This window comes from Mustela lutreola, chromosome 10 (assembly GCF_030435805.1).
Source record: "Mustela lutreola isolate mMusLut2 chromosome 10, mMusLut2.pri, whole genome shotgun sequence".
Taxonomy (NCBI): domain Eukaryota; kingdom Metazoa; phylum Chordata; class Mammalia; order Carnivora; family Mustelidae; genus Mustela; species Mustela lutreola.
In genome coordinates this window covers 65,438,942-65,463,305 of record NC_081299.1, presented here as the reverse complement: position 1 = coordinate 65,463,305, position 24,364 = coordinate 65,438,942, and positions in this window count along the sequence as shown.

Below are 24,364 nucleotides of genomic sequence, written 5' to 3'. Positions count from 1 at the left end.
TGCTTAGCGAAATAAGTCAAGCAGAGAAAGACAACTATCATATGATCTCCCTGATATGAGGAAGTGGTGATGCAACATGGAGGCTTAAGTGGGTAGAAGAAGAATAAATGAAACAAGATGGGATTGGGAGGGAGACAAACCATAAGTGACTCTTAATCTCACAAAACAAACTGAGGGTTGCCGGGGGGAGGGGGTTTGGGAGAAGGGGTTGGGATTATGGACATTGGGGAGGGCATGTGATTTGGTGAGTGCTGTGAAGTGTGTAAACCTGGTGATTCACAGACCTGTACCCCTGGGGATAAAAATATATGTTTATAAAAAATAAAAAAATTAAAAAAAAAAAAAACCATGTTAAAATGTCTATGTTACCTAGAGCAATTCAATCCTTGTCAAAATACCATCCACCTTTTGTGCAGGGTTGGAACAAATAATTTGTAAGGAACCAGAAAAGACCCTTAATAGACAAAGAAATGTTGGAAAAAAAAAAAACCAAAGCTAGTGGTATCACAATGCTGGACTTAAGTTCTATTACAAAGCTGTAATCATCAAGACAGTATGGTACTGGCACAAAAACAGACACATAGATCAATGGAACAGAATAGAATACTCAGAAATAGAGAACTCAAAACCCTAGAGGAGAACACAGGCATCAACCTTTGTGACATCAGCCACAGCAACTTCTTCCTAGACACCTCTCCGAAGGCAAGGAAAACAAAGGCAAAAATGAGCTATTAGGACTTCATCAAGATAAAAAGCTTTTGCACATCAAAGAAAACAGGCAACAAAACCAAAAGACAAGCAACCAAATGGGAGAAGATATCAGCAAATGTCTTATCAGATAAAGGGCTAGTGTCCAAAATCTATAAAGAACTTATCAATCTCAACACTCGAAGATCAAATAATCCAATCAAGAAATGGGCAGAAGCCATGAACCGACATTTTCCCAAAGACATCCAAATGGCTAACAGATACATGAAAAAGTACTCAGCATCTCTCAGCATCAGGGAAATACAAATCAAAACCACAATGAGATATAACCTAACACCAGTCAGAATGGCGAAAATTAACAAGTCAGGAAATGACAGATGTTGGTGAGGATGCAGAGAAAGTGGCACCACCTGCACTGTTGGTGGGAACACAAGCTGGTGCAGCCAAGCCACTCTGGAGAACAGTGTGGAAGTTCCTCAGAGAATTGAAAAAAGAGCTACCCTATCATCAGCAATTATACAACTGGGTATTTACCCAAAGGATACAAAAATACTGATTCAAAGGGTCACATGCCCTTTTGTTGATAGCACCCCAATGTTTATAGCAGCATTGTCCATAACAGCCAAATTATGGAAAAAGCCTAGATGTCCACTGACTGACGAATGGATAAGGAAAATGTGGCACACATACATACACACACACAGAAACATGCACACACAAATGGAATATTATTCATCCAAAAAGAAGAATGAACTCTTGCCATTTGCAACAATATGGATGGACCTTGAGTGTATTATGCTAAGGGAAATAGGTCAGTCAGAGAAAGACAGATACTATATGATTTCACTTACATGTGGAATTTAAGAAACAAAACAAATGAACAAAGAAAAGAAGAGGAAACCAAACAACAGACACTTAACAATACAGAAGAAACTGATAGTTTCCAAAGGAAAGGTGGGTGAGGGGATAGATTAAATAAATGAAGAGAATTAAGAGTACATTACCATGATGAGTACTGAGTAATATACAGAATTGCTAAATTACTGTACACCTGAAACTAATATAACATTGTATGGCAACTATATTGGAATTAAAATAAAATTAGTTAAAATTTTTAATTTAGAGGTACCAGGGTGGCTCAGTCAGTTAGGCATCTGACTTTTGTTTTTTAATTTATTTTTTATTTATTTTCAGCATAACAGTATTCATTATTTCTGCACCACATCCAGTGCTCCATGCAATCTGTGCCCTCTATAATACCCACCACCTGGTACCCCAACCTCCCACCCACCCCCCGCCACTTCAAACCCCTCAGATTGTTTTTCAGAGGCATCTGACTCTTGATTTTGGCTCAGGTCAGGATCTCAGAGTCCTGGAATTGAGCCCTGTGTTGGTCTCCATGCTCAACAGAGAATCTGCTTGAGGATTCTCTCTCTCTCTCTCTCTCTCTCTCTCTTTCTCCCTTCTTCCCTCCCTCTTCCACATCCACCCTCAATCTCTCAAATAAATGTTTTAAATAAATAAATAAATTTTAAATCTCAAAAAACTTTTAAGCAATTAAAAATAGAAATACCATATAGTCTAATAATTCCACATTTGGGTATCCATCCAAGAAAAACTAAAACATTAACTCAAAAAGATACATGCACCCATATGTTTGTTGAAGTTATTATTTACAATAGCTAAGACATAGAAGCAACCTAGGTGTCCATCCATAGACAAATGGATAAGGAAAATGTGGAATTTATAAATACACACACACACACACACACAAAAACCACATATATAATGGAATATTACACAGCAATAAAAAAGATGAGATCATGCCATTTGAGACAACATAGACAGAACTAGAGAGCATTATGCTAAGTGAAAAACAATACAGTCAGTAATATTGTAATAGCAATGTAATGGGATAGATGGTAACTACACTTGTAGTGAACACATCATAATAGATAAACTTGTCAAATCTCTAAGTTGTACATCTGAAATTAATTTAACGTTGTATGTCAAATATACTCAAATTTTTTTAAAAAACACACAATTAGGGTGCCTGGGTGGCTCAGTGGGTTGGGTCTCTGCCTTCGGCTCAGGTCATGATCTCAGTGTCCTGAGATCAAGTCCCGCATTGGGCTCTCTTCTTAGCGGGGAGCCTGCTTCCCCCTCTCTCTCTGTCTGCCTCTCTGCCTACTTGTGATCTCTGTCTGTCAAATAAATTTTTTAAAATCTTTAAAAAAAATAAAAATTAAAAACACACAATTTTTAGATTTCATACTATGCCATTGTATGGAATAAGTTATAATTTTAAAACTTCAAAAAAAGAAAAAGGAAAGAATTGCAGTGGATTAAAACTCATTAAATGAGTCCACTATAATATTTTTAGAAATGCAAAAGATGATAAAGAACAAATTATTACCTTAAACAATGGTTTAAAAGGGGATCCAGCCTTGATAAGCAATCAAAAGATTTATTCTCCTTTTCTTACATAAACTGAAACAATGGGCAAATAGTTGAAAAGACAAAATATTGGTTTATAAAAGTATTTCATTTTTGATGAAAAAGAAACTATAAAATTATAATATCTCTAGTGAATTAATAAATTAAGGCTGTAAGCATCAACAGCTACTAACATCAAAAAAAATCAAAACTTAATGAAAATCAAGTTGATGAAATTCAGATATACCTCCCAGTGAAAGAAAACAGCAAAACAAACAATCCAATCAAAAAATGGGCTGGAGGGGCGCCTGGGTGGCTCAATGGGTTAAAGGCTCTACCTTCAGCTCAGGTCATGATCCCACGGTCCTGGGATCGAGCCCCACATCGGGCTCCCTGCTCAGCAGGGAACCTGCTTCCCTTCCTCTCTCTCTGCCTGCCTTTCTGCCTATTTGTGATCTCTTTCAAATAAATAAATAAAATCTTAAAAAAAAAAAAATGGGGGACGCCTGGGTGGTTCAGTTGGTTAAGCAGCTGCCTTCAGCTCAGGTCATGATCCCAGCATCCTGGGATCGAGTCCTACATCAGGCTCCTTGCTCAGCAGGGAGCCTGCTTCTCCCTCTGCCTCTGCTTGCCATTCTGTCTGCCTGTGCTTGCTCTCCCCCCCCCCCGATAAATAAATAAAATCTTTAAAAAAAAAAAAAATGGGCAGGAGATCTGAATAGAGACTTCAAAAAAGACATATAGATGGCCAGCAGGTACATGAAAATGTACATCACTGATGATCAGAGAAATGCAAACCAAACCCATGATGTTATATCACCTCACATTTGTCAGAAGAGACTATTACTAAAAAAGACAAAAAATATGTGTTGGCAATGATGTGGACAAAAAGGGAACCTCAAGCATTATCAGTGGAAATGTAAATTGGTACATCCACTATAGAAAACAGTACGAAGGTACTCAAAATATTAAAAATAGAATCACCATATGATCCAACAATTCCACTGCTGGGTATTTATCTAAAGGGGGGGAAAAAACATACTAATGAAAAGATAACTGCACCCTCATGTTTACTGTAGTATTATTTGCAATAGCCAAGATAAGGAAACCTAAGTGTCCATCAGTGGATGTGAGGGATAAAGAAATTAGGGTATATATGTAAAGGGAATGTTATTCATCCATTTAAAAAAAATGAAATCTTGCCATTTGTTGACAATATGGATGGGCTTCAAGGGCATTATGCTAAGCGTAAGAAGTCAGACTGAGAAAGAAAAACACCATAGGATCTCACTTAGATGTGGAATCTAAAAAAAAAAAAAAAACAAAAAGTTAAAAAAAAAACAGAAAACCCAGTTCATAGATACAGAGAATGGATTGGCGGTTGCCTAAGGCAAAGTTCGTGGGTGACAGAAATGGGAGAAGGAAGTCAAAGGTACAAATTTCCAGTTATAAAATAACAAAGCCATGGGAATATAAATGGATAGCATGGCAACTATAGTTAATAATACTGTATTACATATATGAAAGTTATTAGCAGAGGAAATCCTAAAAAGTTCTCACCACAAAAAAATTCTGTAATCACGTGTGGTGACAGATATTAACTAGACTTATTGTGGTTAGCATTTTGCAGTATATGCAAATACTGAATCATGCTGTGCATCTGAAACTAATACAAAGTTGTACGTCAATTGTACCTCAAGAAAAAGAGAGGGGAAAGAAAAAGAAAGAAAACATCAGCATCCATAGTCTTGTCAAAGGGTTAGAACCTCGGTCTGATCATTTCTCTGGATCCAACTGCCAATTTTCAGGAAATACAGGGAACAAAGGAACAAGTTGAATGCACCATGAGTATTCAATCAGTAAACTCCTGATGGTGGGAGACTCGAGAGGTCAAGCAAAACAGACCAAATTCTGCAAAGAGAATAATAGGGATAAAAGCAGAATTTGTAGGTTAAAAGAGACTCAAGACACCACAGATTTTTCTTTTATTTGACAATACTACTGTACTGGATGCACCTTGGATGAGAAAACCATCAAGAACTGCAAGGAAATGATTACTGTAAAAGTCAGTGGTGACTGAAGAAGGAAGGGAACTGCAATTGGGATATAGCATGGAGAGGCTCCTGAGGAGGCTGACAAAGTTTAATTTCTTGACCTAAGTGGTGGCTGAAATGAGTTCCACTCATTAATCTGCATATTTTTTTCATGTGATTCTCTGCATCCATATTCTATAGCCATTTCTCACAGTAGACACTGAGCCCAAGTACCACAGTAAGTGATACAGGATTCATCTTGAATTTATACAGCCCACGTTCTATTCGGTCCTCATTTTCTGAGGACAAGTGCTAAGTGAAGTTATTCATCAAATCAAGCAATCGGGAAATATTTATTGAGACCTAATACATTCCAGGCACTATTCAAAACTTCTAAGTTGACATTGAAATGAAGAGTCTTGACATTATTAAATAATGAGTGCTTGCCTTATCAATCTCGTAACTATTTACTATGCCAGGCATTGTGCTGAGCATACAAAGGAGAGACAAGACAGACATGTTCCCCAACTTTAAGAAGAACATGTAATCTCCACTCATGAACCAAGTGATCTATTGTGACAGGTTCTCTCTACACATGCTTTCATTTCCATCTCCTAGAATCCACATTTTATAATTGAATAAATTAATTTAAAGTTTAAGACAGTTTAAGTAATATATTCATTTAGGAAGAGATGGAGTCAGGATTCAAACTAGGTCAGTCTAAATCTATAATCAACATTCTGAAGTGTTTGTCAAAGCTTCTCAAACTGAGATTCTAATTTTCACAAGAGTAACTGATGATTTGCCAGGGGTATAAAAAAATCACAGGATAAATATGGAGCATTTTCCTAGAATGATGATTATACTAAAATTATAAAGATTTTAAAATATGCTTGATACTAACATGGACATACTATAGAGTATTACACAAAATCCAAATCATTTTTTTTAATTTTTTATTTCTTTTCAGCGTAACAGTATTCATTGTTTTTGCACCACACCCAGTGCTCCATGCAATCCGTGCCCTCCCTAATACCCACCACCTGGTTCCCCCAACCTCCCACCCCCCGCCCCTTCAAAACCCTCAGATTGTTTTTCAGAGTCCATGGTGTCTCATGGTTCACCTCCCCTTCCAATTTCCCTCAACTCCCTTCCCCTCTCCATCACCCCTTGTCCTCCATGTTATTTATTATGCTCTACAAATAAGTGAAACCATGATAATTTACTCTCTCCACTTGACTTATCTCACTCAGCATAATCTCTTCCAGTCCCGTCCATGTTGCTACAAAAGTTGAGTAATCATCCTTTCTGATGGAGGCATAATACTCCATAGTATACACTATGGACCACATTTCCTTATCCATTCGTCCATTGAAGAGCATCTTGGTTCTTTCCACAGTTTGGCAACCATGGCCATTGCTGCTATGAACCTTGGGGTACAGATGGCCCTTCTTTTCACTACATCTGTATCTTTGGGTAAATACCCAGTAGTGCAATTGCAGGGTCATAGGGAAGCTCTATTTTTAATTTCTTAAGGAATCTTCACACTGTTCTCCAAAGTGGCTGCACCAACTTTCATTCCCACCAACAGTGTAAGAGGGTTCCTCTTTTTCCACATCCTCTCCAACACATGTTGTTTCCTGTCTTGCTAATTTTGGCCATTCTAACCTATAACACAAGATTACAACAAAATTATCTCACTCTAGAAGGTAAGGGATCAAGTCTTTCTTACTCAGGGCAAGTCATTTGTTCTTCTTTCTATAATCTCCTGCCCTAGGTTTTTTACCTGGATAAGTCTGCTCCTCTTTAGGACTCAGTCCAATCATCACTTCTTGTAGGAATATTTCTTCCTCACCTGCCCCAACTGCGCTAACTCCAGACTGGACTAGCTGTCCCTCCCACCCTTTCCAATAGTGTATTGTGTATAGGGAGTACTGTGCACTTTCTACATCTTCTTGAAATTGTCTGTTGAGGGTCTACCTACCCATCTTGACCCTGAGCTCCAAAAGGGCAAAGTCCATGTCTTTTTCAGAGACTTAACAGTGCTGGTCGTGGAGTGGGTTTTCAATACATGTACACTGACTTATTTTACTCAACTTAACTATCAATAATTACTAGTCATTGCTAATTTATTCTAGTGAGGTTTTTTGATGATTCAGTCATCCAGATTTATTTTATAAATAATCTTAAAATAATCTTATAATCTTATTTATAAATAATCTTTAAAAATCTTAGAGTTCTAAGAAAATATCTAAATAGCAAATTTTGTCACTGTTCTAATTAATCAAGTACCTAAATAGATATGATATTAAAAGAATGTACTCAAAGTAAGGCAGATCATTAAATGGGATCTGGCGGCTTGAAAATGGTGGAGCTACACTGACCAGAATAAACTATGAGTCTGTTAATAGTGAGTTGAGATTCCATTCTTCACTCTTCAGAGCCAAGTTGTGAGACCCTGGGTAAATCCAATGTACATATGACCCAAAGGGTTTCAGAAGTAGTAATACAAAATGAAAGCATGAAATGATACAAAAGCATTGTAAATGGCAAACTCCTTTTGGAGGAAAGTAGCTAAAGACATTTACCTGGTCCTGGCTACCGACTTCTCCAGGTACACAGCCACATTTTTCAGGCTCGTGCCAAAGAGCAGTGATGGGTGGAGTAGGAGAATGACTCACCACTACCAGGACAGCCAACCAACGAAAATTCTGTGCCAAGAGTGAACAAATCATCTACTGGGAAGTGATGCAGAAATTCAAGAGCCAGAAGAGTTTAATTGAGCTAGGACTCAAACTAGAACATCCAAGCAGACAGAAAGCCAGAGGAAAAAAGTGTAGGTCAAAACTGGGCAGTCAGAGATGAGATCAAGATATATAAGAAGTTAAGACCAGTATAGAAACCGAACTTAACACAGCCCAGCAGAACCATGCCGAATAACAAGCAAGGATGCCTAAACCTTTAAAATCTAAAAAGTAGAGTTACATAATGCAGCTTTTACTTGAACTCTAAAAGTAGCCCTAAATTTTTTAACAAGTATGGCTAATGGAAAAGAATCCTTCTTTTTTTTTCTTTTTTGAGAGGCCAAAAAACAAAACAAAACAAAACAAAAAGCCAAAACTAATGTAATGATAGATGAAAACAAAACCTTGAAGATCAAATTATGTCATATCATGAAGAATTACCATCTGTCCCACATTTTTCTATGAACCAAGGGAGGAGAAAAAATCCACTGTTTAGCATTAAACAAGCAACTTAGAAGGCAATAAAACTCAAAGTAGTCCCTTCTTTTTGAGAAAATAACTTTGTAGGTTGGTTGGTTGGTTTTAATTTCCCAGCACTGTGTCTCACACATAGTGGAGACACTCAATGCACAGTTGACAAATACAGGAAGAACAATTTTCTGTATCTAGCCTATATAGCATTCCTTTGTCCTAATTCCTCAGTGAAATAATTCCTTTCTAGCCTGAAATTCATTCAAAACTATGCAGTGACTTTTTTAAATTAATTTATTTATTTTCAGAAAAACAGTATTCATTATTTTTTCACCACACCCCGTGCTCCATGCAATCCGTTCAATCTGAAAGTTCCATATAAAAATAACCAGGGCAAAAAAAAAAAAAAAAAAAAAATAACCAGGGCAGAAAGACTGGACCCTATGAAATTTGTTTCTAAAATAACTCAATAGAAAAAGAAATGTTTCATGGGGGTATTCTTTATGCTTCAATCTTCAGTGATGTTTCCTTCAGTTTCAGAACATACATCTGCAATGTTTGCACCATGGACACATTGCTGCTTCAGAACATCTTACTGTATCATTCTGTACTCCAAAGTCAACATGAGCTGGATTACTTGTACAAATAACAGTTACAACAGGACTACAGTAATTAGAAATCTTCTGGTTTGTAATTTATAGTTCATTTCAGTTCTTTCATAGTCAGTGAGCACATAAAATGAAAATGATTTCACATTTGACTGGTTGGCTGGTTGGTTTTTAATTAATTAGAATAACACAGGAGAGTAATATATGGATAAACTAAGAGGTATATAAGTGGTCTGCATTTGTTCATCAACACATTTTACAATCAATATAGCTCTGGCAGGAAAACCACTCTGCAGTGAAAACTAATTATTGTTTAGAATATTTCTTTCAAAAAGTGAAGGACAATCAGAACTTACTTTTTCAATCAGCTTTTCTACAGATCTTCCTGAAAATTTATTCTTTAAAAAATAACACAAAACAAACTCACTCAACATAATGAGAAAAAATTGTTGGAGATTTAGACCTTGGAAGAGGTAAAAAGCAAGTTATTTTCATGGCAAGCCTTTGCTTATGTGTTTAAGAAGCAATAATTTCTAAGAATATTTGTGGAGAAATCTTACTCTTATACATCAATCAGCAATCAGCATTCTGGGAACTTTTACTTCCAGCCAAGATGGAGTAACAGGGATAGCTTTACCCTTCTACCTTAAATAATAAGAAGACCAAACAAAATATATGGAAAAAAATAGTTCTCAGACATTGGACAAGAAGCAACATGAGGTTTGATCCCTGGGAAAATAAAAACCATTGAGATGACTCCTGCTTATCATCTAGAAGAATTTCTAATCTGCAACACAGAGCATGTGTGACCCAAACAGAGATCAGTGGTATCACTCAGTTAATAACACAGAGATCATAGAACAGGGAAGCCAAGAAAGCTAGAAGGCATAGAAAAGAATACTAAAGAATAGCGAACAGCACAGAGAATGCAGAGGGGTCCCCCCACTCCAATCTTGAAAGATATAATATGACTATCCTGGCATTCATGAGAAGAAACTGCCAAGGCCAAGCAAAGAACTAATAAACAGAATCAAACAATTCCCTGAAGTTACACAAGGCTGGGAATATTTTATGTTCCTTCCATTCTGGTTGGAGGCTGTCTAATCCAATTTGGAGGTTGAAAGATGTCCTAATAGTCAAGATATTGGGTAGTCCTCAGAAAGGTTAGCACCTTAATAGTGAGACCAAATTAGCCCTAGACAAAATACTACTCAAGATCTGCCCTAACAAAGATTAAAAGCAAGTCTCCAAAGGTCAAACTGATTTAAGCAACTTAACTACATACCAGAACATTCGGAAACACCTCTGAAAGGAATGTGACCAAATCTAAATAATTCCAGATAATCTAAAATTCCAGAAATCTGGTACCCAATCAAAAAATGCCAGTTATGGGGCGCCTCGTGGCTCAATGGGTTAAATAAAGCCTCTGCCTTTGGCTCAGGTCATGATCCCAGGGTCCTGAGATGGAGACCCGCATTGGGCTCTCTGCTTGGCATGGAGCCTGCTTCCCCCTCTTTCTCTGCCTCTCTGCCTACTTGTGACTTCTTTTTGTCAAATAAATACACAAAATCTTTTTCAAAATGCCAGTTTTATGTGACCCACAACCAGAAGAAAAATCAAACAGGAACAGATCCAGAAATTGTAGAGTTGGAATTAGCAGAAAAGGGCATTAAGATAATTATAACTACGATTTTTATGTTTGAGAGGGAGAAGAAAACACAAACATGAGGAGGATAAAAATGGGAGATTTTTTTAAAAACCCAATGAGACTTCTAGAGATGAAAAATACATCAAAGGAAAAACATATCAACATGTTCAAGGAAATTCATCATGGGGCAAAATATATAAAAATGTGATCACCACACATTAGCCATTTATGAAGGCTGTTATGTAGGTAGCTGCTATCAAGGCTCTCTAATCTGACAACATAATGGTCTTCTGTATAATAGGATTGTTTCCCAAATTTTCTTCACATTCATATTTCCTTCATATTCTCAGATTTCAGGAAGCTTCTTTCATCTTAGGACACATAATGATATTTGCCAACTGACAACCTCACCTTCCATATTCTTGCAGGGTTTAGGAGCCATTCTAGAGGATCAGGAGAAGAGAAATAGATATTTGCCATGTACAATGAGGTCAGAAATGACCTCGTGTCTACCAGGATTCTTTCCAGCCCTTATCTCACTTGGCGTTCTGAGGAGTATGCTACTGATGGTTATTTGTTCCTTGAAACTCTCTCTATCCAGGGTTTTTACCCGCATTTCTCTTGCTATGTCCTCTTTTTTTTCTAACCTCTCCCTGTCAGTCTCCCTCACTGATGCCCAGGGAAATGATTAAAACTAAGAAAGCTTAAACTTCAAGGACCCTAGCAATGTGGTCCCAGTCAGACATTTATATAGAGTGTACAAAAATGTGTGAAAGTAGGATATATATTTCTAATCATCAGTTGAGTAAAATTTTAATGGATGATTCATTTCTCAGCAACACCTAATCTAGAGGGAAGTTCTCCCCCATTGAAACTCTTTAATGAATAAAGAAGATGCAATGGATAAATAGATTGATAAATAGATATAGATACAAAGATATAGATATATGTGTGTATGTGTGTGTATAATGGAATATTATTCAGCCATAAAAAAGAATGACCAGACACAGAGCCAAATATATATGTGTGTGTGTGTGTGTGTGTGTGTGTATGTATAGTCACTGCCAGCATGATATGAGGTTTATGATCTGTTTTGTTGCCTCTTCTCTGAAAGGGATCAGACCCTTGGAAAGGTAATTTGTTTCTATAGCACTCTGCATATTATTAAAAAAAGCTATAAAACATGTACCATAGTTTTTAATAGTTAAATATATGTATGTATATATATATACGTATGAATTTATTTTATAGAGAATACGTATATATATATATATATATATAATCTCCAATAAGCTTAGAACTGGTTCATTGTCATATATACTTAATCTTAGAGATAAAGTATTGTTGGTAATTAATGGTAGAATATGGCTGACAGGCTAGCTAGGTATTTTTTGAATTCCCAAAAAGTAAACTAATTGGTTTGACCTCACTGAAAAAATGATTTAAAAGAGGTTTTGAGTGATGTGGCCTTAATAATTCTAGATTCTACAAATTATTCAGTAACTCTATGATATAGTCACATATTACTCAAAAACATTGATTTTGGGGGTGCTGTGGGAGGAAAGTAGAATGCTTAAAAGAGGTAATAGCATGCTGTGGCCCAGTGGGAACCTTTGGGGAATTAAAAGAACTACCTTAGCTCAGTTTCATTTTTAATTGATCAGGTTGCTGCAGTAACCAAAATTTTAGTGACTTAACAACAAAAGTTAAGACTCTTATTCAGAGTCCATCACCAGTCCAGGATGCTCTCCAGGGCAGCTGTCCTCCATGTGTTGGCTGGGCATTCCTGACTGCTTCAGTGTAATGGCATCTCTACGTCAACATGTGCCTCGGTGACTGCCAAAGCGAAGGAAAGAGAGCACAGAGAAGCACACCCAGCTTTTGAGTGCTTCCACCCAGATGTTCTCTCTCTTCCAGTTTCATTGGCAACAGCAGGTCACATGACCATACCTGGCTTCATAGGGACAGAAAACCATGCTTTGGCCAGAAGGAAAGGTAAGAATCAGATGCCAGTCTACATGTAGAGCTGCAAACTTAACACTGACACCATGATTCCACAAAGTGTCTTCAATGTAGGAAGTGTAACTGAAACTAAGTGTAACTGAAACTAATTTTGTGTCGTTAAAGCAAGGAAGATGATAATGGTCAACTAATCTTCGACAAAGCAGGAAAGAATGTCCAATGGAAAAAAGACAGCCTTTTCAATAAATGGTGCTGGGAAAATTGGACAGCCACATGCAGAAAAATGAAATTGGACCATTTCCTTACACCACACACAAAAATAGACTCAAAATGGATGAAGGACCTCAATGTACGAAAGGAATCCATCAAAATCCTTGAGGAGAACACGGGCAGCAACCTCTTCGACCTCTGCCGCAGCAACATCTTCCTAGGAACAACGCAAAAGGCAAGGGAAGCAAGGGAAAAAATGAACTACTGGGATTTCATCAAGATCAAAAGCTTTTGCACAGCAAAGGAAACAGTTAACAAAATCAAAAGACAACTGACAGAATGGGAGAAGATATTTGCAAACGACATATCAGATAAAGGACTAGTGTCCAGAATCTATAAAGAACTTAGCAAACTCAACACCCAAAGAACAAATAATCCAATCAAGAAATGGGCAGAAGACATGAACAGACATTTCTGCAAAGAAGACATCCAGATGGCCAACAGACACATGAAAAAGTGCTCCATATCACTTGGCATCAGGGAAATACAAATCAAAACCACAATGAGATATCACCTCACACCAGTCAGAATGGCTAAAATCAACAAGTCAGGAAATGACAGATGCTGGCGAGGATGCGGAGAAAGGGGAACCCTCCTACACTGTTGGTGGGAATGCAAGCTGGTGCAGCCACTCTGGAAAACAGCATGGAGGTTCCTCAAAATGTTGAAAATAGAACTGCCCTATGACCCAGCAATTGCACTATTGGGTATTTACCCTAAAGATACAAATGTAGTGATCCAAAGGGACACATGCACCCGAATGTTTATAGCAGCAATGTCCACAATAGCCAAACTATGGAAAGAACCTAGATGTCCATCAACAGATGAATGGATCAAGAAGATGTGGTATATATACGCAATGGAATACTATGCAGCCATCAAAAGAAATGAAATCTTGCCATTTGCAACAACATGGATGGAACTAGAGCGTATCATGCTTAGCGAAATAAGTCAAGCAGAGAAAGACAACTATCATATGATCTCCCTGATATGAGGAAGTGGTGATGCAACATGGAGGCTTAAGTGGGTAGAAGAATAAATGAAACAAGATGGGATTGGGAGGGAGACAAACCATAAGTGACTCTTAATCTCACAAAACAAACTGAGGGTTGCCGGGGGGAGGGGGTTGGGGAGAAGGGGGTGGGATTATGGACATTGGGGAGGGTATGTGATTTGGTGAGTGCTGTGAAGTGTGTAAACCTGGTGATTCACAGACCTGGGGATAAAAATATATGTATATAAAAAATATATGTTTATAAAAAATAAAAAATAAAATGGATGCATGATAAAAAAAAAAAAAAAAAAAAAAAAAAAAAAAAAAAAAAAAGCAAGGAAGATGATATATCCATTTTTTTTTTTTCACTGTAACTCTCAGCAGTATGTTGTGTTAGGTAACTGTCCATGAGAAGAAGGTAGTATTTTAGTCATTTTTAATGTTTTTGTTAAATGGGCTCCAGATTACAGAAGCCACCACCTTTATTCGTTCTGAAATATAGCACATAAATTCACAAGACATGTGCCTAAAGTCACAACCTAGTAGTCACACCTGAGTGTCATTCTCCCTCTGCTTTTCAGGTCGAATCTCACCAGCACCAGACAGAGATTGGATTAACTTTGGAGGGCTGCTATTCCAATAAACCAGGGACAACATGCCCATCTTGTAAGATTGACATGATAAGCAAACTAAATAATAAAGCTTTAAATGTTGTTAAATCTCTAAAGCAAAATGAAAAGTGATACATTATTTAAAATTTGCATAATTTGGGATGTCTGGGTGGCTCAGTTGGTTAAGCATCTGCCTTCAACTCATGTGGACCAAGTCCCACATGGGGCTCCTTACTCAGCAGGAAGCCTGCTTCTCCCTCTGCCTATGCTTTCCCCACCCCGTCTGTGTTCACCGTCTCTTTCTCACTCTCTAACATATAAACAAAATTTTTTTAAAAAATTAATTAAATTAAATATGCATAATTTGAGGGGTGCCTAGGTGGGCTCAGTTGGCCTCTGACTCTTGATTTTGGCTCAGAACATGATCTCAGGGTCATGAGATTGAGACCACATCAGGCTCTGCGCTCAGCAGGGAGTCTCCTTGAGATTCTCTCTCTCTCTCCTTCTACCCCTCCCTCATGCACACATGCTCTCTCTCTCTCTCTCTCTTTTTCTAAAATAAATAAATAAATAAAATCTTTATTTTAAAAATATGCATGATTTGAAAGGTTAGACTTGCTAACAACAAAAACAACAAAAATCCCTAAATTTAAATTCCAAGTAACATATTAGTCACAACAACTGATTTAGCTCTTATCACAATGTCCAGAGATCTGAAAAAGAGTTTGGTGAGGGTTTTTGATAATGTTTAATTATTGTTTATTTTCCAATTTTATTATCAACTGGGCATATCCACTCAAGTTCTTAAACAACCCTAATGAGTATCATTTATGCAATCCCTTCTATGAGATCACTCCCAGTTATGGCTCCCGGGGAAAAAGCATGAGGTGGTCCAAAGTGAAAAATTACTCAAATTAAACCCATCTGCTGATACTAACATAATAGAGCTAACTTGGATGTAAAAGGGAAAAAAACAATCAGGGTTTCACGTCATACATCTTGTTCTAGAAATAGGAAGGACATGTGTTCATGTTAACTGAACTATCTGGCTTTGTATCTAACATCCAACACTATGTGGATTGTCTAGTTATATAAAATCCCATTTTAAAACCAAAAACTGTCTAATGTTGTTATTTTTATTAATAGATTCAAACAAGAAGAGGAGGAGAAGGAAGGGGAGGAGATGGAGAAGGTGAAGAAGGAAAAAGGGAAGCAGAGGAAGAAGTAAACCTAATTTGTGATATAGGGAGCGATTGCTCTAATAAACTCCTATCTGAAGTGTACATAGTTGTAATCTTATCATTAGGTAAACATAAAAATTTATTTCCCAGGTAATAAATTTATTCAAATTATTTCTTTTTTCTTGGTAAAAAGCTAATGCCAGAAGCCAAAGAAAAAACCCAGACCAAAAGATAACCTTGTAATTTTTGGAATAACTGTTTATTAATAGTATCTAAGCTAAGAAAGTAATCTTCTTCTAAAAAATACCTACTCTCCCTTCCCTATTTTCCCCTCTGACTGGACAGGACAATGTTCTAAAATAAATTCTCCTTTCTGGCACAGCCTTTCTGGTCCCTTCACTTCTTACCCAATATGTGTTTCTGATGTGTTTTCATCCAGCATTGTGATAAGAAAACCCACACTGTACAAAACCAAAGAAACCAAATCTCTACAGTGGCATTACTTTACCGTCCAAAGTTTCATCAGGAAACACCCTCTTCAAAGCTGGTTATCACGCAAGAAGAATAAACTCTAAAAGCTTTTTTTAAAAAAAAATAGCAACACGTAGCCCATACGGAACTTACAATCCTGGAAAAGCAATGGAACATTTCCTAAATATGTTTTTAATTTTGGTTACCAGAATACAATAGCATCTTACTAATGAAGCACATTTTCTCTGTAATCTATACGTGGAAATTCAGTTTTGTGAAATACTTTGACTCATCAGATCTTTTTCCCTAATTTTTTGTTTTTTGGGTTTTTTTTAACAAAAAAACACTACACATATACACATAACGACTCAGTTGCCAGAAATCTGCTCTGGCCCTGCCAAACAGCAGTATGTTTCAAATTAACAGAGATGGCACAAGACAGGGAACATATGGAACCCACTGATTTGCCTGTAACCTAACATTTAAATTAATACAATCTCTCCTATGGCTAGAAAGGTTGAAGCCAAGCTGCGGATCCAGAAATTCAGCAGTGTTGTCAAGCATGCTCACCGAAGATTGCCTTTCCTGGCAAATAAAACCATGAAAAATAAACCATAAAACAGACAATTTGGAACTTGAGCCTGAGAGAGAGCTGCCCAGCACCAGGGTGGTAATCCAGCCTGATATTTAGAGATACACTTCCTACAAAATGTACTATAATCCTGGCAAAGGAAGCCCTTTAACTGTTTGAGGGCACAGATCATCCCTAGTGAATATGTTAAAATCTGATCATGAAAGAATGCTTGTTTTCCACATCACTTTGAACTTGGGCAAAGTTAGAATGATTCGGCCAATGCCCCCATTCATCTTCTGTTTTCAGTCTCCTGAGACTGACTACTGAGGAACAGGGTAGGTCTTTCTCAAGCGTAAGAACTAAAGTGTAAGGTTGATTGGGAAAGTTCCCTCCCCACCACCACTTGATTTTGGTTTGAGATTATGCTGATTCCTTAAATTCCACTACCAGCCAATGGTTCCTGTTCAGTGAAACCTTCTTCTTTAAAATTCCCTAAAATAACAGTTACTGTAGGAAAGGTACTAACAAATTTGCACTAACAAATTTGGGATTGACTTGTGAAAGAAATCTGTGAAATTTCCAAGCAGGGTTAGCAAACTCTGGGTCGAAGTTTTGTTGGAAGACAGTCACATTCGTTCTTTACCTACTGCTTATGGCCACTTTCCTGGGGCAACTGCCAAGCGGAGTGGTCAAGACAGAAACAGTATGGCCCACGAAACCTAAAATATTTACCGTCTGGCCCTTTAAAGCAAAAGTCTACCCATTCCTCATATAGAACAATAGGCCTCCTGGGTACCTAACTGTGAGAGAAAAAATGAAAGGAGATGGGGAACATAAGTAACAATGTTTTACATTTGAGGAACACTGCATTTAAGGAAGGATCTTTGCATAACTAGTTCTCACAATATAATCTGCTAAAATAGAGATCATAGGCTCTGACACATGTAGGTACTCAAGAAACAGCTGTCTGCTAGACACGTTTGTTCATTCATTCATTCATTCAACTCATTCATTCATTCAAAAAATATGTATCAGGTACTGAGTCAAGATGGCGGAGAAGTAGCAAGCTGAGACTGCTTCAGCTAGCCGGAGATCAGCTAGATAGCTTATCTAAAGATTGCAAACACCTGAAAATCCATCGGCAGATCGAAGAGAAGAAGAACAGCAATTCTGGAAACAGAAAAACAACCACTTTCTGAAAGGTAGGACCGGCGGAGAAGTGAATCCAAAGCGACGGGAAGATAGACCCCGGGGGGAGGGGCCGGCTCCCGGCAAGCGGCGGAGCAACCGCGCACAAAATCAGGACTTTTAAAAGTCTGTTCCGCTGAGGGACATCGCTCCAGAGGCTAAACCGGGGCGAAGCCCACGCGGGGTCAGCGTGGCCTCAGGTCCCGCAGGGTCACAGAAGGATCGGGGGTGTCTGAGTGTCGCAGAGCTTGCGGGTATTGGAACGGGAAAGCCGGCTACAGAGGCAGAGCCGACAGTAAGCTCGCAGCTCCGTGTTACCTTGAACTGGTCGCAGGCTCGGTGAGCTCGGAGCGCGGCCGGAGGTCAGGCAGACGGGAGTAACTGGGCGCTGTTCTCTGAGGGCGCACTGAGGAGTGGGGCCCTGGGCTCTCGGCTCCTCCGGGCCGGAGACCAGGAGGCCGCCATTTATATTCCCGTCCTCCGGAACTCTACAGAAAGCGCTCAGGGAACAAAAGCTCCTGAAAGCAAACCCGAGCAGATTACTCACCCCGGCCCCGGGTAAGGGCGGTGTAATTCCGCCTGGGGCAAATACACTTGAGAATCACTACACCAGGCCCCTCCCCCAGAAGATCAACAAGAAATCCAGCCGAGATCAAGTTCACCTACCAAGGAGTGCGGTTTCAATACCAAGGAGAGCAGCAGAATTCCAGAGGAGGAGAAAGCCAAACACGGAACTCATGGCTTTTTTCCTGTGATTTTTTTTAGTCTTGCAGTTAATTTAATTTTTTCTTTTTCATTTTTTTTTTTTCTCGCCTTCGGGTAAAATTTTTTTTTTAACTGTTACCTTTTTCTTTTTTAACGATTTTTTACTAGTTTATCTAATATATATATTTTTTCTTTTTTACATTTTTCTTAGGTGTTTTCTTTTTTTAAAAATTCTTTTCTTTTCTTTTCTTTTTTTTTTCTTTTCTTTTTGTTTTTTTTATTTCTTTCTTCCTTTTTGAACCTCTTTTTATCCCCTTTCTCCCCACTCACGATTTTGGATCTCTTCTAATTTGGTTAAAGCATATTTTCCTGGGGTTGTTGCCACCCTTTTAGCATTTTACTTGCCCCTTCATTTACTCTTATCTGGACAAAATGACAAGACATAAAAATTCAACACAAAAAAAAGAACAAGAGGCAGTACCGAAGGCTAGGGACCTAATCAATACAGACATCGGTAATATGTCAGATCTAGAGTTCAGAATGACAATTCTCAAGGTTCTAGCCGGGCTCGAAAAAGGCATGGAAGATATTAGAGAAACCCTCTCGAGAGATATAAAAGCCCTTTCTGGAGAAATAAAAGAACTAAAATCTAACCAAGGTGAAATCAAAAAAGCTATTAATGAGGTGCAATCAAAAATGGAGGCTCTAGGGGGGGAGGAGTCAAGATGGCGGAGAAGTAGCAAGCTGAGACTGCTTCAGCTAGCCGGAGATCAGCTAGATAGCTTATCTAAAGATTGCAAACACCTGAAAATCCATCGGCAGATCGAAGAGAAGAAGAACAGCAATTCTGGAAACAGAAAAACAACCACTTTCTGAAAGGTAGGACCGGCGGAGAAGTGAATCCAAAGCGACGGGAAGATAGACCCCGGGGGGAGGGGCCGGCTCCCGGCAAGCAGCGGAGCAACCGTGCACAAAATCAGGACTTTTAAAAGTCTGTTCCGCTGAGGGACATCGCTCCAGAGGCTAAACCGGGGCGAAGCCCATGCGGGGTCAGCGTGGCCTCAGGTCCCGCAGGGTCACAGAAGGATCGGGGGTGTCTGAGTGTCGCAGAGCTTGCGGGTATTGGAACGGGAAAGCCGGCTACAGAGACAGAGCCGACAGTAAGCTCGCAGCTCCGTGTTACCTTGAACCGGTCGCAGGCTCGGTGAGCTCGGAGCGCGGCCGGAGGTCAGGCAGACGGGAGTAACTGGGCGCTGTTCTCTGAGGGCGCACTGAGGAGTGGGGCCCTGGGCTCTCGGCTCCTCCGGGCCGGAGACCAGGAGGCCGCCATTTGTATTCCCGTCCTCTGGAACTCTACGGAAAGCGCTCAGGGAACAAAAGCTCCTGAAAGCAAACCCGAGCGGATTACTCACCCCGGCCCCGGGTAAGGGCGGTGTAATTCCGCCTGGGGCAAAGACACTTGAGAATCACTACAACAGGCCCCTCCCCCAGAAGATCAACAAGAAATCCAGCCGAGACCAAGTTCACCTACCAAGGAGTGCGGTTTCAATACCAAGGAGAGCAGCAGAATTCCAGAGGAGGAGAAAGCCAAACACGGAACTCATGGCTTTTTTCCTGTGATTTTTTTTAGTCTTGCAGTTAATTTAATTTTTTCTTTTTCATTTTTTTTTTTTCTCGCCTTCGGGTAAAATTTTTTTTTTAACTGTTACCTTTTTCTTTTTTAACGATTTTTTACTAGTTTATCTAATATATATATTTTTTCTTTTTTACATTTTTCTTAGGTGTTTTCTTTTTTTAAAAATTCTTTTCTTTTCTTTTCTTTTTTTTTTCTTTTCTTTTTGTTTTTTTTATTTCTTTCTTCCTTTTTGAACCTCTTTTTATCCCCTTTCTCCCCACTCACGATTTTGGATCTCTTCTAATTTGGTTAAAGCATATTTTCCTGGGGTTGTTGCCACCCTTTTAGCATTTTACTTGCCCCTTCATTTACTCTTATCTGGACAAAATGACAAGACATAAAAATTCAACACAAAAAAAAGAACAAGAGGCAGTACCGAAGGCTAGGGACCTAATCAATACAGACATCGGTAATATGTCAGATCTAGAGTTCAGAATGACAATTCTCAAGGTTCTAGCCGGGCTCGAAAAAGGCATGGAAGATATTAGAGAAACCCTCTCGAGAGATATAAAAGCCCTTTCTGGAGAAATAAAAGAACTAAAATCTAACCAAGGTGAAATCAAAAAAGCTATTAATGAGGTGCAATCAAAAATGGAGGCTCTAGGGGGGGAGGAGTCAAGATGGCGGAGAAGTAGCAAGCTGAGACTGCTTCAGCTAGCCGGAGATCAGCTAGATAGCTTATCTAAAGATTGCAAACACCTGAAAATCCATCGGCAGATCGAAGAGAAGAAGAACAGCAATTCTGGAAACAGAAAAACAACCACTTTCTGAAAGGTAGGACCGGCGGAGAAGTGAATCCAAAGCGACGGGAAGATAGACCCCGGGGGGAGGGGCCGGCTCCCGGCAAGCAGCGGAGCAACCGTGCACAAAATCAGGACTTTTAAAAGTCTGTTCCGCTGAGGGACATCGCTCCAGAGGCTAAACCGGGGCGAAGCCCATGCGGGGTCAGCGTGGCCTCAGGTCCCGCAGGGTCACAGAAGGATCGGGGGTGTCTGAGTGTCGCAGAGCTTGCGGGTATTGGAACGGGAAAGCCGGCTACAGAGACAGAGCCGACAGTAAGCTCGCAGCTCCGTGTTACCTTGAACCGGTCGCAGGCTCGGTGAGCTCGGAGCGCGGCCGGAGGTCAGGCAGACGGGAGTAACTGGGCGCTGTTCTCTGAGGGCGCACTGAGGAGTGGGGCCCTGGGCTCTCGGCTCCTCCGGGCCGGAGACCAGGAGGCCGCCATTTGTATTCCCGTCCTCTGGAACTCTACGGAAAGCGCTCAGGGAACAAAAGCTCCTGAAAGCAAACCCGAGCGGATTACTCACCCCGGCCCCGGGTAAGGGCGGTGTAATTCCGCCTGGGGCAAAGACACTTGAGAATCACTACAACAGGCCCCTCCCCCAGAAGATCAACAAGAAATCCAGCCGAGACCAAGTTCACCTACCAAGGAGTGCGGTTTCAATACCAAGGAGAGCAGCAGAATTCCAGAGGAGGAGAAAGCCAAGCACGGAACTCATGGCTTTTTTCCTGTGATTTTTTTTAGTCTTGCAGTTAATTTAATTTTTTCTTTTTCATTTTTTTTTTTCTCGCCTTCGGGTAAAATTTTTTTTTTTTTAACTGTTACCTTTTTCTTTTTTAACGATTTTTTACTAGTTTATCTAATATATATATATATTTTTTTACATTTTTCTTAGGTGTTTTCTTTTTTAAAAAAAAAAATTCTTTTCTTTTTTTTTTTTTTTTTTTTTCTTTTTTCTTTCTTCCTTTTTGAACCTCTTTTTATCCCCATTCTCCCCACTCACGATTTTGGATCTCTTCTAATTTGGCTAAAGCATATTTTCCTGGGGTTGTTGCCACCCTTTTAGTATTTTACTTGCCCCTTCATTTACTCTTATCTGGACAAAATGACAAGACGTAAAAATTCACCACAAAAAAAAGAACAAGAGGCAGTACCGAAGGCTAGGGACCTAATCAATACAGACATCGGTAATATGTCAGATCTAGAGTTCAGAATGACAATTCCCAAGGTTCTAGCCGGGCTCGAAAAAGGCATGGAAGATATGAGAGAAACCCTCTCGAGAGATATAAAAGCCCTTTCTGGAGAAATAAAAGAACTAAAATCTAACCAAGTTGAAATCAAAAAAGCTATTAATGAGGTGCAATCAAAAATGGAGGCTCTCACTGCTAGGATAAATGAGGCAGAAGAAAGAATTAGTGATATAGAAGACCAAATGACAGAGAATAAAGAAGCTGATCAAAAGAGGGACAAACAGCTACTGGACCACGAGGGGAGAATTCGAGAAATAAGTGACACCATAAGACGAAACAACATTAGAATAATTGGGATTCCAGAAGAAGAAGAAAGTGAGAGGGGAGCAGAAGGTATACTGGAGAGAATTATTGGGGAGAATTTCCCCAATATGGCAAAGGGAACAAGCATCAAAATTCAGGAGGTTCAGAGAATGCCCCTCAAAATAAATAAGAATAGGCCCACACCCCGTCACCTAATAGTAAAATTTACAAGTCTCAATGACAAAGAGAAAATCCTGAAAGCAGCCCGGGAAAAGAAGTCTGTAACATACAATGGTAAAAATATTAGATTGGCAGCTGACTTATCCACAGAGACCTGGCAGGCCAGAAAGAGCTGGCATGATATTTTCAGAGCACTAAACGAGAAAAACATGCAGCCAAGAATACTATATCCAGCTAGGCTATCATTGAAAATAGAAGGAGAGATTAAAAGCTTCCAGGACAAACAACAACTGAAAGAATTTGCAAATACCAAACCAGCTCTACAGGAAATCTTGAAAGGGGTCCTCTAAGCAAAGAGAGAGCCTACAAGTGGTAGATCAGAAAGGAACAGAGACCATATACAGTAACAGTCACCTTACAGGCAATACAATGGCACTAAATTCATATCTCTCAATAGTTACCCTGAATGTGAATGGGCTAAATGCCCCTGTCAAAAGACACAGGGTATCAGAATGGATAAAAAAACAAAACCCATCTATATGTTGCCTCCAAGAAACACATTTTAAGCCCGAAGACACCTCCAGATTTAAAGTGAGGGGGTGGAAAAGAATTTACCATGCTAATGGACATCAGAAGAAAGCAGGAGTGGCAATCCTTATATCAGATCAATTAGATTTTAAGCCAAAGACTGTAATAAGAGATGAGGAAGGACACTATATCATACTCAAAGGGTCTGTCCAACAAGAAGATTTAACAATTTTAAATATCTATGCCCCCAACGTGGGAGCAGCCAACTATATAAACCAATTAATAACAAAATCAAAGAAACACATAAACAACAATACAATAATAGTAGGGGACTTTAACATTCCCCTCACTGAAATGGACAGGTCATCCAAGCAAAAGATCAGCAAGGAAATAAAGGCCTTAAATGACACACTGGACCAGATGGACATCACAGATATATTCAGAATATTTCATCCCAAAGCAACAGAATACACATTCTTCTCTAGTGCACATGGAACATTCTCCAGAATAGATCACATCCTCGGTCCTAAATCAGGACTCAACCGGTATCAAAAGATTGGGATCATTCCCTGCATATTTTCAGACCACAATGCTCTAAAGCTAGAACTCAACCACAAAAGGAAGTTTGGAAAGAACCCAAATACATGGAGACTAAACAGTATCCTTCTAAAGAATGAATGGGTCAACCGGGAAATTAAAGAAGAATTGAAAAAAATCATGGAAACAAATGATAATGAAAATACAACGGTTCAAAATCTGTGGGACACAACAAAGGCAGTCCTGAGAGGAAAATATATAGCGGTACAAGCCTTTCTCAAGAAACAAGAAAGGTCTCAGGTACACAACCTAACCCTACACCTAAAGGAGCTGGAGAAAGAACAAGAAAGAAACCCTAAGCCCAGCAGGAGAAGAGAAATCATAAAGATCAGAGCAGAAATCAATGAAATAGAAACCAAAAAAACAATAGAACAAATCAACGAAACTAGGAGCTGGTTCTTTGAAAGAATTAATAAAATTGATAAACCCCTGGCCCGACTTATCAAAAAGAAAAGAGAAAGGACCCAAATAAATAAAATCATGAATGAAAGAGGAGAGATCACAAC